Source organism: Mytilus edulis, chromosome 13 (assembly GCF_963676685.1).
Source record: "Mytilus edulis chromosome 13, xbMytEdul2.2, whole genome shotgun sequence".
Lineage (NCBI taxonomy): Eukaryota > Metazoa > Mollusca > Bivalvia > Mytilida > Mytilidae > Mytilus > Mytilus edulis.
The window spans coordinates 6,436,480-6,448,510 of NC_092356.1; the positions used below are offsets into that span (position 1 = coordinate 6,436,480).

Sequence of the window (12,031 nt, forward strand, 5' to 3'; positions counted from 1 at the left end):
CTACAGTACAAATAAATGCAAGAACATTTAGAATAGAGAAATACCCTAATAAACAATAAAATAGTACATTTCGACATGCTAATAGTTATCAAGGGGTCCCAGGCTTATATTTAAATACGCCAGACGCTCGTTTCGTCTATATAATTCTCATCAGTGACGCTCAGATAATTGTAAGTAAGCCAACAAGTACAAAGGTGAAGAGCATTGATGATCCAAAGTTCCATAAAATTGTGCCAAATATGTTACATAGAAGCTTAGAACATACATTGTATTTATGAAATGGTTAACACAAGCGTACTGATGATTTTATGAGTTATTTTCTTTACCTAGGTCTACTTCCTTAAATGGGCACTAGCTGTTAAAATCATGTTCACCGTTTTGAATCAAATTCTTATATTTTATTTATAACATACTAAAACGTAAATCCAAATTACAATATTACAATAATAAGTCTGAAATGAACAGAAAACAATGTATGTATTCGATAACATTTATAAAAGAATCCATGTGTTTTAGTCTAGACGCCAGCTAATTAATTAGAAGATGACCTATAAGACTGCCGACGGTCACATAACCCGATATCAACATAAGAATGCATATAAAGAGAGAGCGAACTCGTGCAATTAGATTGTTAAGGACTTTTTGATTTCATGTTTTTGGTTAGAAAATAAGTAAATTGTCGTTTTCCCCTTTTATAGAATGATTTTTTTGTGTGGATTGACTCAGTTAACGGAAGGGTTTACCTTTGTTTCATTTTCACTATAGACATACTTTTTCTCTTAAATAACGGATAAAAACGACTAAAACATACGCAATAATCTCTAGCTAATGGGTCAAATTGAATGGCAAATGAATACGGATCAAATGAGGTCGAATTATGCACTTTCAAGTCAATTATTCATCAGCGATGTGTTTAATCCTATTTTGACAAAATTGGACCAAATTGTCTGCTAAAAGATTATTATTTCATTATTTCCCTTTTATTAATGATTGAACCAAACCAATAAGATAACAAAAAAAACAATAACCTGTGTATAGTTAGACTATGATCCTAAATATATAGACAAGACGTGACATGGTTTATTGGGCACAGTTCTTTCGTTTTCTTCTTTTTTGTTTGGTCTGGGGATATATATAAGAAGAAAATGTTGTATGAATGCCAATCAGACATCTATCAATCAAAGTTCAAATAAAATATGTAAATAAATTCATCATAGATACCAGGATTAAACTTGGTCTTTACGCCAGACGCGCGTTTCGTCTACAAAAGACTGATCAGTGACGCTCGAATCCAAAAAAGTTATAAAAAAAAAAAAGGTAAAAAAGGTTAAAAAAAAAAAGGTGAAAAAAAGGTGAAAAAAAAGGGTAAAAAAAAAACAAATAAAGAACGAAGTTGAAGAGCATTGGGGACCAAAATTCCTAAACGTTTTGCCAAATACAGCTAAGGTGATCTAGTCCTGAGGTAGAAAAGCCTTAGTATATCAAAAATGCATTAGTTTTGTAAATAATGATTCCCAACTTTAATCAAACAAAATGTATATCAGTTTTCAGTAAAACTTTTATAAAGCAGGTCCTTTTTTGAAAATCAATATTTATTTTACTGTTAAATTGAAATGAAGTATTTTTTCACTTTCCTATACTAATAGGAAATATTTTTTTTTCTAAAGAAATAGAAAAAAAAAACAATTCATCAAAACAAATTGAGAACAAGAATGTGTCCCAAGTACACGGATGTCCCATCCGCACTAGATTTTATATGTTCAGAGGGCCGTGAAAATGTGATTACGTTTCTAATTTGGCATTAAAATTTGAAAGATTTATCATAGGGAACATGTGTACTAAGTTTCAAGTTGATTAGACGTCAACTTCATAAAAAAATAACGCGATCAAAAACTTTAACCAAAAACTTTTACCTGAAGCGGGACGAACGGACGAACGAACGAACGGACGCACAGATCAGAAAACATAATGCCCATAAATGGGGCATAAATTTCCCTCCATAAAAGATCGGCAGTTAATAGTTTTGAAGAGAAAACTCATCTAGTGTTTTAATTTAAGGAGGTAAACCTAGGTTAAGGGAAATAACTCTTAAAATCATCAGTACGTTTATGTCAACCATTTTCAAAAACATATTCTAAGCATCTAGGTTACATAGATTATTTTCAATCTGTTTCAGGTAAATGCTTAAAATACATTGATGAACTTGACTTTTACAAACGCTTAACTGATTTAAAGAGTTATCTCCCTGAACCAAGGTCTACCCCCTTAAGAGTCAAATGAAACACATACAGCAAATCTGAATATGTAGCTGAGTAAGAAGCTAAAGTATAAATACACATTATGAAATATTCCAAATTTTTTGAGTCTATATTTGTTGTTGGGTATGCGTTTGAGCATGCGTAAAAATGTGTTAATGTGAAAAGTAAAATCTCAAAATAACTGAACTCTGAGGGAAATTCAAAACGGTAAGTCCCTAATCAAAATGCAAAATCAAAAGCTCAAACGCAATAAACGAATGGATAACAACTGTCATATTCCTGACTTGCTACAGGCATTTTCTTATGTAGAAAGTGATGGATTGAACCTGGTTTTATAGATAGCTGAACCTTTCACTTGCATGACAGTCGCATCAAATTATATTATATTGACAACGATGTGGAAACAAAACAGAAAGGTATAAAAGGTAAAATTGTATGAGTACACAAGTCATCATTGTGTTATAGTCTTAATCAATAAAAAACAAACAAATATTTAAAGCAAAGAAGCACAAAAATGCATATATAAAATTAAACAACCTCATTCCTTAAACTTGAGAATGGAAATGGGGAATGTGCCAAAGAGACAACAACCCGACCCTAGAAAAAAACAACAGCAGAAGGTCACCAACAGGTCTTCAATGTAGCGAGAAATTCCCGCACCCGGGGGCGTCCTTCAACTAGCCCCTAAACAAATATATACTAGTTCAGTGATAATGAACGCCTTGCCTTTTTATTTTAGTTTTTTATTTATGTATGTTATATCCACCCATAAAGGATTGAAATATTTTAAGTACTGGGACAGAACAGATTAACATAAACTCTGACGTAGAAGTTCTGTAAAGATTTAGACTTTATTGAAATTGACCTTACTGAAATAAAACATTAAAATGTCGTTTCTTTATAACTCGCAAACTACTAAACAAATTTACAATGAGAAAAATAGGATGGGTATGTGTTTTTTTTTTCTTCATTTTGCTTAGTTCTTATCCCTGTATGCATGTAGTGAGAACCCGCAATATGGTCAAAATAGCCAGTTATAATTTTAGGATAGGCATTTTAGGTGCATGAACATAAAGAAAGATTGAGATCTCTTGAAACAAGAATGTCTGTTATTAGCCTAATTGTTCTCTAACGATTCAAATACATACAATAAGATTCACGTTTCAAAATTATGAACATTTGCCTTTCAGTATCTTAATTTAGATTAATTGATAATCTCTCTTAAAGTAACTTTAATACTATAAGTACTAACGGAGAGATATACTTAACCTATACATGGTCCCTTCTTGTCCTGACATACAATACTCATTAATTAAAACAGAAATTAAATCGCTGTCAAATCCTAAAATAAGCACACGGCCCTCAAACAAATTTAGTTATACAATAACATCTTAAACTATTATTTCAAGTGAATATATTAATCTGATGTTATACCAGTTAGCATCTAGAACTATTGTTTCAAGTGAATATATTCTGTTATTATACCAGTTAACATCTAAAACTGTTGTATCGAGTGAAAACAATCTGATATTATATCAATAGAACAATGGACTATCGACTGGTCGAAAACGCAGAGCACGAAAGCTCAGAATTCAAAATTCGTTCCGATATAAAACCGGATAAAGTGTGTAAACTAAAAGGACTTGCAAATTTGAGAGATCAGCGAAAAGGACTGGCGTTTGGGCTAGCAGTTGGATTTATAGCAAACGTTCTGTTTTGTCTTGCTACTGGGTTGATTGTTTACAACTGTCATAGTGATTTACCGAATTCGGCTAGAAACACAACAGTTTACGGTAATAAATTTATCTAGTTACCGTAGATTTTTCTCAGTTTTTCAGAGGTTTTTTTTAAATCTTTTAAAATTACACTATTTATAAGTTTGTTAATTGATACTTGCTGAAACTACCGGATTTTGTTCGGTTATAGAATTTTAGAATTAATTTATATCAAAAAATTATCTTCCGCGTGCTTAGTTTTGATCTTTTTTCCAGAGGGTTTAGAATTGGGTTTTCAAATAGATATAGGAAACTTGTTTAGCTTATATCTTGTTAAATAGGATTAAAAGATATGTTGGAAAATGCGATCTTTACAGAAAACCAAAAATAAGTTTTATTTATATATCTATAGGTCTTAAATACTAGTTAAACCTCACCAGATATGTCGAACCACAGGAACCTCGTAAAATCTTAATACATCATTTCTTACATGTCCGTTTTTTGTAATTGAGAGCATATGTAGTGTTGATAAAATTAAGAATGGGCAGAAGGGATACGTCAAAGAGACAACAACTCGATCAATCAAACCAAAGTCACAAATGGGGCTACAACTCACCGAGAAAATCTTGCACTATCAGTTCATTTTATTCATAACTTTTATCTAACGCATGACTACTTGTAGCTTAGTGTACAGAAATTTAACCCATTCATGTTAAGCTTAATAGTAACCACAAATTAGGCATAAGCATATTAATACAATTGAATCATAAGAGGATCCGGAACCAAGCAATTGTGTCGATTTACAGCTTGACATTGTATTGCTACGTGTCTATTGTTGAAGTTCTCAATTTCTTGTTGTTGTGAAGTTGTTTTTGTTGCTATGGTTCTGTCTCATCTACGTTTATACCACAGGTCTCCTTTCATTCTTTATAGACAATATGCGTAAATGTACGAACATGAGTTTTATCCTACAATATTATATTTACGCTTAAAAGTATAGTTTTTATTTAATATTTACTTCCAAATCAGTTGAATTTGTTTCAGGGTGAACTCAATACTCGGGCCGCAATAAGGATCCAACTTGAACTGTGGGGTAATAGTAATCTAAATATGACCTTTCATTTGATTGGCTAATACGAGAAGCAGGATGTGCGTTAATCACTCAATGTTATCTGAACATCTGTATTTGTATGGTAGAAAGGTCGAGTACAGGAAAACAATAGTATCAATACGCATTTTCACCGGGTACCTTATATAAAAAAAAAACTACTCGGAAAGTTACTGGCCACAGTTCAGGTCATGTCTGTGGGTTTTTTGGATTTTCTTTTATCTGTCACTTTTTCAAAACACGTGCTTATTTGCGACTTGAACGCCATGAAAATATCAAAACCCTTCAAATATAAGCATGCGACGCAAAACGTAGAAATATAAAACCTTGGTCAATTTGATGTAATATGTAGCAAGATCCATGTACCTTCTATCAGGATGGATGTTCAACAAATAAAAAGAAAACTTAGGCATTGTCAATATATGATACAGCAACGTACCTGTAAATTTGCAATCTGTCAAAATATAATTATATATGTAGTATATTTTATACCATAACTATTAAAGATATTTCTCAAGTATTAGGTAAAGTTATATGATACATCTTTCCTTTTTCTCAAGACTATGACAAGTATCAATTACTAATTACTTACATATAAAAAGAAGATGTGGTATGATTGCCAATGAGACAACTATCCACAACAGACCAAAATGACATAGACATTAACAACTATAGGTCACCGTACGGCCTTCAACAATGAGCAAAGCCCATACCGCTTACTCAGCTATAATAGGCCCCAATAAGACAATGTAAAACAATTCAAACGAGAAAACTAACGGCCTTTTTTATGGAAAAAAAATGACATGCTCTTTTCGCATGTTTGCTTTTAGACTTAATTCTTCTGTACCTATAATGCTTATTGATTTCGCTATTTTCTTTCTCTTTTTGTGCAATATAGAAAATAGCAAAATCAATAAAAAGCAAATATATACCAGAAAATATATGCATTGAAGGGACAGAAAAATTCGGTCTTGTCTGCTTTGTTCTACTAACATGACAGAAATGTGAACGTATCCTATAACCAAGTTTAAAACATTTTTGCCAATTTTTGATTGATTTAAGCCTCCCAATCGATATTTTATAGTGTGTCTTTCTATGTTGTGATGTTATACTATTGATTCAGAAAAGGAAAAAGGTTTGGTACTATCCAGTAAAACGTTTAATCCCACTGCAATTGTTTGCACCTGTCCTAAGTCAGGATTCTGATTTTCAGTGGTTGTAATCTGTTTATATATGTGGTTCATAAGTGTTTCTTATTTCTCACTTTTATATAGATTAAACCGTTGGTTTTCCCGTTTGGATGGTTTTACACTAGTCATATCGGGGGCCCTTTATAGCTTGCCAAGGCTTTGTGTTGAAGACCGTACCTTGTCCTATAAGGGTTTACTTTTATAAATTGTTACACGGATGGAGAGTTGTCTCATTGACACTCATACCACATCTTCACTTATCTATTTGAAAGGACGTGTACAGATTATCAATTAATGACAATAGATGCAAAATCCGAAGCAAATGGAAAAACTTTTTTTGTTCATCGTCTTTAAGTTGGTTACCAATGTAAGAAAAATTGAAAAAATGTCTACAGTCTTAATACAAATGCCAAACTCTGTCAATAGGAAGTAAGTTAACTAAGGGCTTTCTCGTATAAATTCAAGACAAAACTCGACACGTATGATTTATATTTTTTTTCTTTCAGTTTCAGAAACCAGGACAGTCTATGCCGCTGCTCCACAGACTATGAATGAAACAAACAGAGTCGCATTTACCGCTCTAATAAAGGATTCAAAATTTGACAGCGAGGCATTAAGAAATAATAGTGTTATTGTTTACGACTATGTTGAAACGAATGTCGGCAATGGTTACAATAGCACTTCCGGTATGTTTGTTGCACCATGTAGCGGAACATATGCTTTCACTTGGTCTGTCTGCGTACTTGGAAAAAGGAAAACGGGGAGTAATGGAGAAGTGTCCATCCAACTTGTGAAAAACCGAAGAGTCATATTTACTGTCCATTCGGATACTGAGATCAAATGGGACGATGACTGTACCTCGGGATTCATTATCGAAAATCTGGCAGAAAATGATCAAGTTTTCACAAGAGCTACTCGACACTTGGAAGGGAGCATAAAAAATGACGCTGCATCAAGATGGGCTTTCTCGGGATGGAAGCTGTTTTGAAACTTGCCATATGATGTCGTGTCGTAAAATTATACTTTAAAGATTTCTCAACAGCACTTTGAATTTTTATCTTTCAATACTGGAATATAATTTTTAATTATCATAGAAGGATTGGGGATTAAAAGAATGAAAGATGAAGAAACGAACTTTTCCAGTGAAAGTTTGTGCTTTTGGTTGTAATAAATTTCAAATTTCTTGCATTCGTTTTATATACAGTGGCAGTATTGAGTATGATTTATTTGGTACATGCTGTTTTAAAATTGTATCAGGTGGTTCAATGCTTGTCTTTGTAGTTAAAACATTCGGTCGTGGTGTCAATATATTCAGTGTAAAGAAATCTTACTGGTATCACTCCTTTTCTTAACTTTAAACTTTACCCACTAAACATTTCACGTTTTTCTTTTTCTCGTTTTTTCTCTCTCTCATACGTTAGACCGTTGGTTTTCCTGTGTGAATTGTTTTGCACTAGTCATCATAATAGCTTGCTGTTTGTTGTGAGCCAAGGCTTCGTGTTGAACAAAATTGAGAATAAAAATGGGGAATGTGTCAAAGAGACAACAACCCGACCATAGAGCAGACAACAGCCGAAGGCGACCAACAGGTCTTTAATGCAGTAAGAAACTCCCGAACCCGGAGGCGTCCTTCAGTTGGTCACTAAAGAAATATGTTTACTAGTTTAGTGATAATAGTTCAGTGACCTATAATGGTTTACTTTTTACACATTTTGACTTGGATTGAGATTTGTCTCATCGGCACTCATACCACATCTTCTTATTTCTATATTTGGCCTGGAATCACATGATTTTATACTGTAATGTGTCTGCAATATTGAAACCTGTCACGGGCAATCACTTCTTGTCAGATAACTTGTGTTTTCCCAACTGAGCTTATTGAACTTTTTTATCAATGTCTAATAAAGATTGCGGATCGAGCCTGCTTATTGTGCTACCACATGCTCTCAAATAAAATAGATATTTATGTGATTGTAATGTCTGAATTGAAGGTGAGACTTTTTTGCTTTTTAAGGACTTTATGATATTAACAGAAGTAACAATATCCCTTCCATCAATACCATACTTTAGTTATTATAAAGCGTCTTAATACTGTATGTAAGCGTTTCTACTTACTTTTATCAAGTGGAGGTTTTAATCTAATTAAAATATCGATCTCTGATTTCGTTATACTACACATGAATAGTGTTATATATGTGTCGTCTAAAAAATCAGAGTTATGCAGTAGTCCTCTAGATATTCTATTCATATGCGTAGATTTAAGGAGATGTTGTATGACTGCCAATAAGGCAACTCTCCATCCAAGTCATAATTTGTAAAAGTAAATGTCATATAAAGAGTTTTCATTGATATTTTCGCGGTCGTTTTATTTTCGCGTTTTAATTCTTAGCGCGAAAATAGCGAAAATAAAACTACCGCGAAAATTTCCCTGATTACAGTAGTAAAACTAAATCAGAAATCAATATTTTATTAGATTTGTTGAGGTTTCTGATTGGACTGCGGACTGCATTATTTAAAGCGAAATTTCTGGAGTTGAACATTATTGATGGAATTGTGATTGCTTGCAATTGGTCCAGTGGGAAATATTTCATGCATATTCTAATTTCAGAAATAGAAGAAATTTAATTCTGCAAGGATGACGAGAAAAAAAATCTTTTTAGGGGGTAAACCTTTGTTCAGGGAGATAACTCTTAAAATCAGTAATGTGTTTGTAAAAGCCAAGTTTCATCACAGTTTTTTACGCATTTATTTGAAACAGATAGAAAATAATCTATCCTAGAAGCTTAGAATATATTTATGAAAATGGCTGACACAAACATGTTGATTCCAATAACCTAGGTCTAACTCCTTAATTTTTAGTTTGAATGAGTGTCTGGAAGGGGCTACATATTAGACTATTATAAAGAATAAATGGGTGGACAATAATAGAGTAAACAAGAAAAGAAGAATAAAGAAAAACAGGGTGCTAAAATATTAAGAATAGAAATTATGGGGCATCATTAGAAGAAAAAAAGAAAAAAGCGTAAAAAGTTAAGAAACACTGAAAATTGCTTTAAAATAAAGAAATTAGGAATCCGCCTTTTTCTCTATTCCTGAGCCTCATTTGTGTGGGCTATGTATGCGTCAGAGAAAGCACCAAAATGACACAAATTAACCAAATAATGTGTTATTCTTAACTGTATTTTCTATATTGTATCTGGTAAGTAGATCCTGATCCAAATGTTGCACCTGCTATCGTGTTGTTAATGTAAATTAAGTCACTTGAAACTTTTAGGCTTCAGTGGCTAATTTATAATCCAAGAAAATGTAAACAGCTTATATTCATTGTCATTATGATTCAGTGCTACATGTACATTTTGTTCATCTTTCTGTGAAAAAGGCCGCAATACTATCGTAGGGTAACATATATATCACATAAGCTTTTGTGTTCTACTTTGGTTTCTCTAATTCTATTGAAATTTATCCGAACCCATTGACTAAAAAAAAATTAATCAACGTGTGGTTACCGGTGATCTCAAAAGAAAGGCACTTTAGGGGGATTTTCGTTTAACAAAAAATGAAAATTTATATTTTTTATTCCGTAGAGAAACAGATTTTTACATAGTTACTCGTGGATTATCGGATTTATCCAAACTCTATAGTTAAATTATAAATTTAAAAGTTCTCGCCGAGGCTCGGACTTTAAAATCGATAATTTAAGTATCTGGATTGAATAAATCCGATAATCCACTCGTACCAATGTAATAATCTATATATATATCAAATGCCCTTGATGGAGCTAAAATCCCAAATATTGTAATTCATCATCGTGAATCATCATCTAATTTCTTCATCGCCTGTTTCATGGTTTAATAAAAAAAAACTATATTAAATTTTAAACATTCGCAAAAAGGTATTCTTGAGGATTTAAACGTCTTGGATTTTTTCATACCGCTAATATCTTCTTCAGATTGTTTTCCCAACCAGCTATATGTACTATAATACAATGAATCAAAACAAAGGAATCAGATAAAGAATGAAAATACTCAACATTTTTATCATTTTTTTCCAAATTGAGATTTCAGGGGAAATAATCTGAAAATATCATTCAGTTTTCACGCTGAGTATAACGAAGGTATTATTTCAATTTGGATCGATTGATTTAAAACAATACACACAAGCTCTATTTCTTTTTTTTCCAAATAAGTAAAATAAATCAATTAGTGAACATTAATACAGCAAACAGCATACATTTAATTTGTAATTACATGTATTAGTTATCAAAGATACTAGGATTTACATCTTCGCTAGCCAATTAGGGTTACGATCCACTCCCGCGAAGAGAACGGGAGTGGTTCGTGAAGAGAACGGGAGTGGATCGTAACCCTTGGATTGCGAAGATGAGCAACAGTGGTCAACAGCCTAATGATCTCCGATCAGGACAGGCAGATGGCAGTTAGGTCCGCTGCTGTATGCCCTGAGGTAATCGGTGCCCTCAGGTAATCGTGGCAATAGTGCCCATATGCGTAGTAATAACATGATCTAAAAATAGAATAAACTAAAAATACATCATTGTACTTTCTATTTCGACTGACAGTATATGTGCGAAAAATAGGAGAAAACAGGAACACATACAATTTTTTCAATAAGTTACGACAAATAATTCACGAAAAAAATCCAAATATTTGGTTTATTTGTGATCAGTGCAACGTGAACAGATTTTTATTTAGTGAAACGTAAATGACTTAAAATAATTAAAAAGAAAACACTTTTTGAATGGCGATTTAAACTTTTATAATAATAGTTGTCAAAAACTGGTTTCATAGAGACTTATGTAAATAAATGTATATATTGTATATAATTATTTAAACTAACTATTAAAGAATAAAAGTTATCCACACATGCATAAGGCAGCAAACCTTTGATTTTCGGGGGGGGGGGGGGGGGGGGGGGTTATGGATTTTTTTTCTTCGGCGAAAGACAATATTTTGGAGACAGGTCGAAAACATTTTTTTCTTTCATTTCAATTTTAGCATTACATATAGTGGTAGAACAATTAGAAACAAACTTTAAAAAAAACATAGCCCCCCCCCCTGAAAATGAAATGATTGCTGCCTAAGTTTCGTGAATGTCCTGTTGAAACTTTGACTATCATTGTGTTTGGTAATATATGACACTTACATATGGACAGATTACGCATATATTGATTTTGGTTACTTCTTTTAAAGTAACATAAGTAGAAAACCATAACATTTAATAGATAGGTTAATGAAAATCAGTCCATCTTGTCCGACTGCATGAGGGGCGGCGGCGGATCCATCCATTTAAAAAAAAGGGGGTTCCCAATCCAGGACACAAGAAGGGGGTTCCAACTATATGTTTCCATTCAAATGCATTGATCTCCAAAAAAAAGGGTTCCTATACCTAGAACACCCCTGGACCCGCCACTGTCCATTGTTCAACTACTAAATTGTCTGTTTTACTTACTAGTACACTTGGTACAATAAAAAACCTGATAATAAATTGTTCAAATAAGACCTTTGAAAATAGTGGAATTAATTACTTTTGGAGTGTCAAAAACTCGTTGGAAGTACTTGATAAATTGCATGCATATTTTGGTGATTTTAAATCTGTTCAAAGTTTTGATTTTTCTACCCTATATACCACTTTGCCTCATATTCTTATTGAGAAAAAAATCACATCCCTAATTAATTAACTGGGCATTTAAAAAGTCGGAATGCGAGTACATATGTTCAAACTCTTTGCGATCATTTTTTAGTA

At 32.7% G+C, this 12,031-nt stretch overlaps 1 long non-coding RNA gene across 1 annotated transcript; it reads left to right on the plus strand.

Annotated features, from left to right (window-relative positions):
- Positions 1 to 3,615: 3,615 nt before the first annotated feature.
- Positions 3,616 to 7,454, plus strand: LOC139500573 (uncharacterized). Its single transcript, XR_011658304.1, has 2 exons — positions 3,616 to 4,051; positions 6,778 to 7,454. It is a non-coding gene; the product is annotated as an uncharacterized lncRNA (long non-coding RNA).
- The last annotated feature ends 4,577 nt before the right edge of the window (positions 7,455 to 12,031 follow it).